The sequence below is a fragment of the Neofelis nebulosa genome, chromosome 9, assembly GCF_028018385.1.
Source record: "Neofelis nebulosa isolate mNeoNeb1 chromosome 9, mNeoNeb1.pri, whole genome shotgun sequence".
Classification (NCBI taxonomy): Eukaryota; Metazoa; Chordata; class Mammalia; order Carnivora; family Felidae; genus Neofelis; species Neofelis nebulosa.
The window spans coordinates 103,976,466-103,981,514 of record NC_080790.1 but is presented as its reverse complement, the minus strand read 5'-3'; the positions used below and the strand labels follow the sequence as shown (position 1 = coordinate 103,981,514).

The window sequence follows — 5,049 nt, the reverse complement described above, 5'->3', positions numbered from 1 at the left end:
GGCTCTGGGGTGGGGCGGAAGCCTGGGTGTGGGCAGATCTGGGGGAGCCCATGTGGAAATCCTGATGGCTGCCTCTTTTGGAGAGGGGCTCTTTGAAAGCCAGAAATTGTCACACTCCACAAACGTAAATTTACCGATGGGCTGGCTCAGCCTTTTGGAAAGAAGTTGGTAAAAGACTGAGTTTGGAAAGGATAGCATTTCTTCTTCCAGGTTTTTCTCATTTATAATCCACCCACTTCCTTTTTCTTTCATAAATATGATGTACGTGAGTGGAGCGATCTAAATATCTTCCCAGTTCCAGAAGCTTGACAGTATTTTCACATCGATCTCCCATTCCATACATCACGTCCTGCAGATCTGTGAACTGCAAGGCCAATAAAATGCCTCCGGTAAGAAAGAAGCCACGTGTGTGCTTCCACTTGGGGCCCTGAGTCTCCCAGGGCTTTGCTGCCCATTGCAGCGCCCAGGAGCAGCCACCTCACTATACAGGCAGTCCAGATTTGCATGTTGTGCCGAATGTCTGGCCCACAGGGCTTTACTGGTGAAAACAGACAGACATTAGAAGGGCAGTTTTTCAGAGGGAAGGGATCATGGAGAAGCTGGCAGTCTTCTGAATATGATAGTGAAAATGGTGAGCTGGAGAGAGCAGGAGGGACGGGGGAGGGGAAGAGGGAAGGGCAGAAGAGGAGGAAGACAGAGAGGAAGCAGGAGGAAGGGCAGAAGGCAAGTAAAGAGAAAGAAAGAGGAGGAGAAGGGTAGGGATGGAAGGGGGTGAAGGAGGGGAGGGGCTGTGGGGTGGGAGGATCACAAGGGCAGGGCCACTTCTGAAGCCCCAGTTTCCCAGGATGCAGACATTTTTCTTTCTTGTTCTTCCTTCCTTCCTTCCTTCCTTCCTTCCTTCCTTCCTTCCTTCCTTCCTTCCTTCCTTCCTTCCATTCTTTCATTAGTTCTTTCCTTCGTTCTTGCTCTCTTTCTCTTTCTCCTTTTTTAAAAAAATTTAAATATCTAATGGCTTTACTAAGTGACTTATGAACCAGAGAGCACCCCATCTTGCTAAGGTGCCCCTGTGGCTCTTCCCTGTGCACAATTATCTTCCCTTTCTCAAGGGGCCTGGACTCTCAGTGAATCCAGTGGGAGTCCCCAGTTTAGTATCATAAGAGAATGTGACTCAGGTCCAAGGAGCACTGAATTTGTTCTCTACCCCCAGGCTGTGTGCCTTCCAGCCAGTTGCTTCACTTCTTTGCCTGTTTGTCTTTTCACCTACATAAAAGGCTGGGCTGTTTGAGGTGGTTTTTATTTTAACAATTTTTTTTTTAACGTTTTTTTATTTTTGAGACAGGGAGAGACAACATGAACAGGGGAGGGTCAGAGAGAGAGGGAGACACAGAATTTGAAACAGGCTCCAGGCTCTGAGCTGTCAGCACAGAGCCCGATGCGGGGCCTGAACTCACGGACCGCGAGATCATGACCTGAGCCGAAGTCGGCCACTTAACCGACTGAGCCACCCAGGCGCCCCAAGGTGGTTTTTATTTTAAACTCTCTTTGGCTGGGAAAATCTATCTTCTAGTGAACTTTTGTGAAGAAACACATACATTTCCCACAGATGTACAGGGCTGCTCTATGTTCAGTTTGAAGATGGTTGGGTCAGACCAGCTTTCTTAGGTTGGGATCTCTAGAAACACACCCTGAGACAAGCCAATGATCTCTCTCTCTCTCTCTCTCTGTCTCTCTCTCAAGTTTATTTATTTATTTATTTTGACAGAGACAGAGAGAGTTGGGGGGGAGGGTGTGGTGCATGTGCGCAGAGGGAAAGGGAGAGAGAGAATCCCAAGCAGGCTCCACACTGCCAGTGCACAGCCCAATATGGGGCTCAAAACCACGAACCATGAGTTCATGACCCAAGCTGAGATAAAACATCAGACCCTCAACCCACTGAACCACTCAGGTGCCCCCAAGCAAATGATCTCATAAAGGAAGTGCTCCCATGAGGGAGTTTGGAAAGCAGGACAAGGGTAGGGAAGAGGATGAGAAAAGGTGCAGTTTCAGGCAAATTACCAGCCTCAGCCTGATCCTGTGAGGTTTCTAGAACATCGGTTAGGCCTCAAAGTTTATCTCCTTTGAAGTAAGGAGCTGGTTTTCATCCTCTGGGCTAGAGGCCGGTCAGGAGGGTATACCTCTCAGCAACTCCCAGCTCTCAGTGCTGGTAAGGAAGCAATAACCTAAGGACAACCCTCTGAAAGGGGTCACAGGGCCACTCCTTAGCAGCAAAGCACTGCCAACCTGGGGGACAGGCACAAGGAACCAACAGAAGGGATCCTAGGGAATTTGGGCAGGGCACCAACAGTGTCTACCATGCCACCTTCATGAGCTTCTCCAAAAGCTAGTGGTCCGCAGAAAGTGAGGCCAACCTAGACCAGTAAGCCCTTAGGCAACCTGCCTTCTGACCACATGGTAAAGTCACATGGTGGAGCCCAGCCCATGTCAGCAGAACCGTGGGGTCGGCCCAAAGAATTCTTGGCTAAATTAATGGTTGTCTTCTAAGCCATTAAGTGTTGGCATGCTTTGTATGCAGCAATAGCTTTCTGACACAGGGGGAAGGAAATTATCTGAATCCAGAGTCTAATTTCTATCCCAACAAATATCTGTAAGTAGAAACTAAAGGTGGGGTCAGTATTGGAGTCAGAATTGACCTATATACAATTTTTTATTTTACTTTACCTTACAGTGGCATTGAAGTTCATGAGACACCAGATAGTTCTGCCTGGAAGGAGGCAATAAGAATAATGTCTCTCCAGTTATTACTGAATTAATACTAGACAATTGACCCTTTCTTTCAAATCATCCCCAGCATTTCAAGCTACTACTGGGTTTTAATCTACTGCCTTAAAATCCTCACGGTCACTGCTACAATGGAATTTGTTCTTGAAAGATAACTCTGCTTCTTTAAGAAGAAGGCAGCAAATAATATAAAGAAGGAAAGAATAAAATAAGATTACATGGCTAAGCAAAAAAATGAGGGGGAATAAAAGAATAATGAAGGAGAAATTAATTGAACTGTGCTTTGAATGATTGGCTTGGTGACCAGCTTCTTAAACAGTTAAGATTACAGTAGGGAGGTTAGGTTATATATATATACATATATATGTATATATATATGTATATATATATACATATATATACATATACATATATATACATATATACATATATATATAACATAATATATATACATATATACATATATATATTTTTTTAATGGCATCTCCCATGACTTTAATTGAAGTTATTTTTAAGCATCATAGAAGCCCAAATACAAAAGCTTGCTTCAACATGACCTTTCTGGAGATTTTGCAGATTGCACTTTACAGGTGTATCTTATTCTGGCTCAAGTGAGGTACCTATCACTTTGCTTGACATCATTCCTCCCTAAAATCACCACATTTGCATAAAAAATTAATATGAAAAGTGTGGTGAGCCACTAGGCAGATGGAAGCCTTTGACTAATTAGTTGAGAATGGTGACAACTTCAGAGACACGCTTCAGAACAGATTTAGCACTGACACTGCTCTGCAGATATGGGAACACAGTGTCACTTTCCCGGGAGATGGGGGAGGACGAGGTGCCAGCCTCAGAGAGCCTGGTGTCTTGGCTTTGGAGGAGGAGCAACCAAGAGTCTGTTCACAGGTGACAGTCCTGTTTGTGGAGCTCCACAATGCCTTATTGGGTCACATCCTTTGTCACACCCTTCCCTTTCCTCTTCCTCTTCCTGACCCAGAGGGCTGGATCCTTTCCGCAGCATCAGCCCCAGACCCTGTCCTTGACTCCTTGCACATACCTTGCACATCTGGTACTTGCTGCTTCTGGACCACTCATATCTTGATTCGTAAAAGAATCACCTGAAAGCCGCGGGCTCTGGGCTGATGGCTCAGAGCCCGGAGCCTGTTTCCGATTCTGTGTCTCCCTCTCTCTCTGCCCCTCCCCCATTCATGCTCTGTCTCTCTCTGTCTCAAAAATAAATAAACGTTAAAAAAAAATTTAAAAAAAAAAAAAAAAAAGTAAATGGGGCGCCTGGGTGGCTCAGTCGGTTAAGCGTCCGACTTCGGCTCAGGTCACGATCTCGCGGTCCGTGGGTTCGAGCCCCGCGTCGGGCTCTGGGCTGATGGCTCAGAGCCCGGAGCCTGTTTCCGATTCTGTGTCTCCCTCTCTCTCTGCCCCTCCCCCATTCATGCTCTGTCTCTCTCTGTCTCAAAAATAAATAAACGTTAAAAAAAAATTTTTAAAAAAAAAGAATCACCTGAAAGCCTTGTTAAACCCAGATACCTGGGTCATACTCCCAGAGATTTGGATTTAGGAATCTGGGGTGGGGCCAGAGATCTTGCATTTTCAACCATTTCCCACGTGATGTTGATGTCACTGGTGCAGGGACCACACTTGGAGTAGTTGTGCCTTAAGGAAATGATAACATTGATCTTAGCACAGTGTTGCAAACTAGCCTCCTGCAGACCAATTTCAGCCAAGAATCAGTTTTTCCTTCATAATATTTTAAAAGGAAATCACCCCCAAATATCTAAAGGTTTTGTCTTCTTTTGTAAAATAAAAGCATCCGTCACTGTCAACAATTGCCTTGATGTTAGTAGTAGTGTGTCCATTTAGAAGGGACATGTACTCTTCAATTTGCTATAGCCCTCAGCATCTGCTCTCACATGACACCAGGCTCACTCCATCATTTCCTTTATGTGTCTGGTCTCTGTTGGTCCCTAAGTTTGTGTCCCTTACTTTAAATTTGCATAATACAAATTAATTCATATTAACTTTCACAGGTAGTTTATCTGCATTTTTGCAAGGGCTTTCTGGCAATAGTGCCTTAGTTCAGAGGTGTGATACTGATGCTGGAAATCTTAGACTGGAGTGGTCATCTTTGTGGAGAATTGTGGGGCTTCTCTGAGGCCCTGGTAGAACAGTCCCCTTGCATGTCTCCGTGAGAAGATTAACCTGGTTTCCCAAAGGTTGCTGTCTAATAATGTGGCAATAGATGAGAGAAGACTATAC

The 5,049-nt window shown here is 45.1% G+C and overlaps 1 long non-coding RNA gene across 1 annotated transcript; it reads left to right on the top strand.

Moving 5' to 3' along the window:
- The first annotated feature begins 1,796 nt into the window (after window positions 1-1,796).
- LOC131485407 (uncharacterized) lies at window positions 1,797-3,049 on the top strand. Its single transcript, XR_009248823.1, has 2 exons — window positions 1,797-2,203; window positions 2,726-3,049. It is a non-coding gene; the product is annotated as an uncharacterized LOC131485407 (long non-coding RNA).
- The last annotated feature ends 2,000 nt before the right edge of the window (window positions 3,050-5,049 follow it).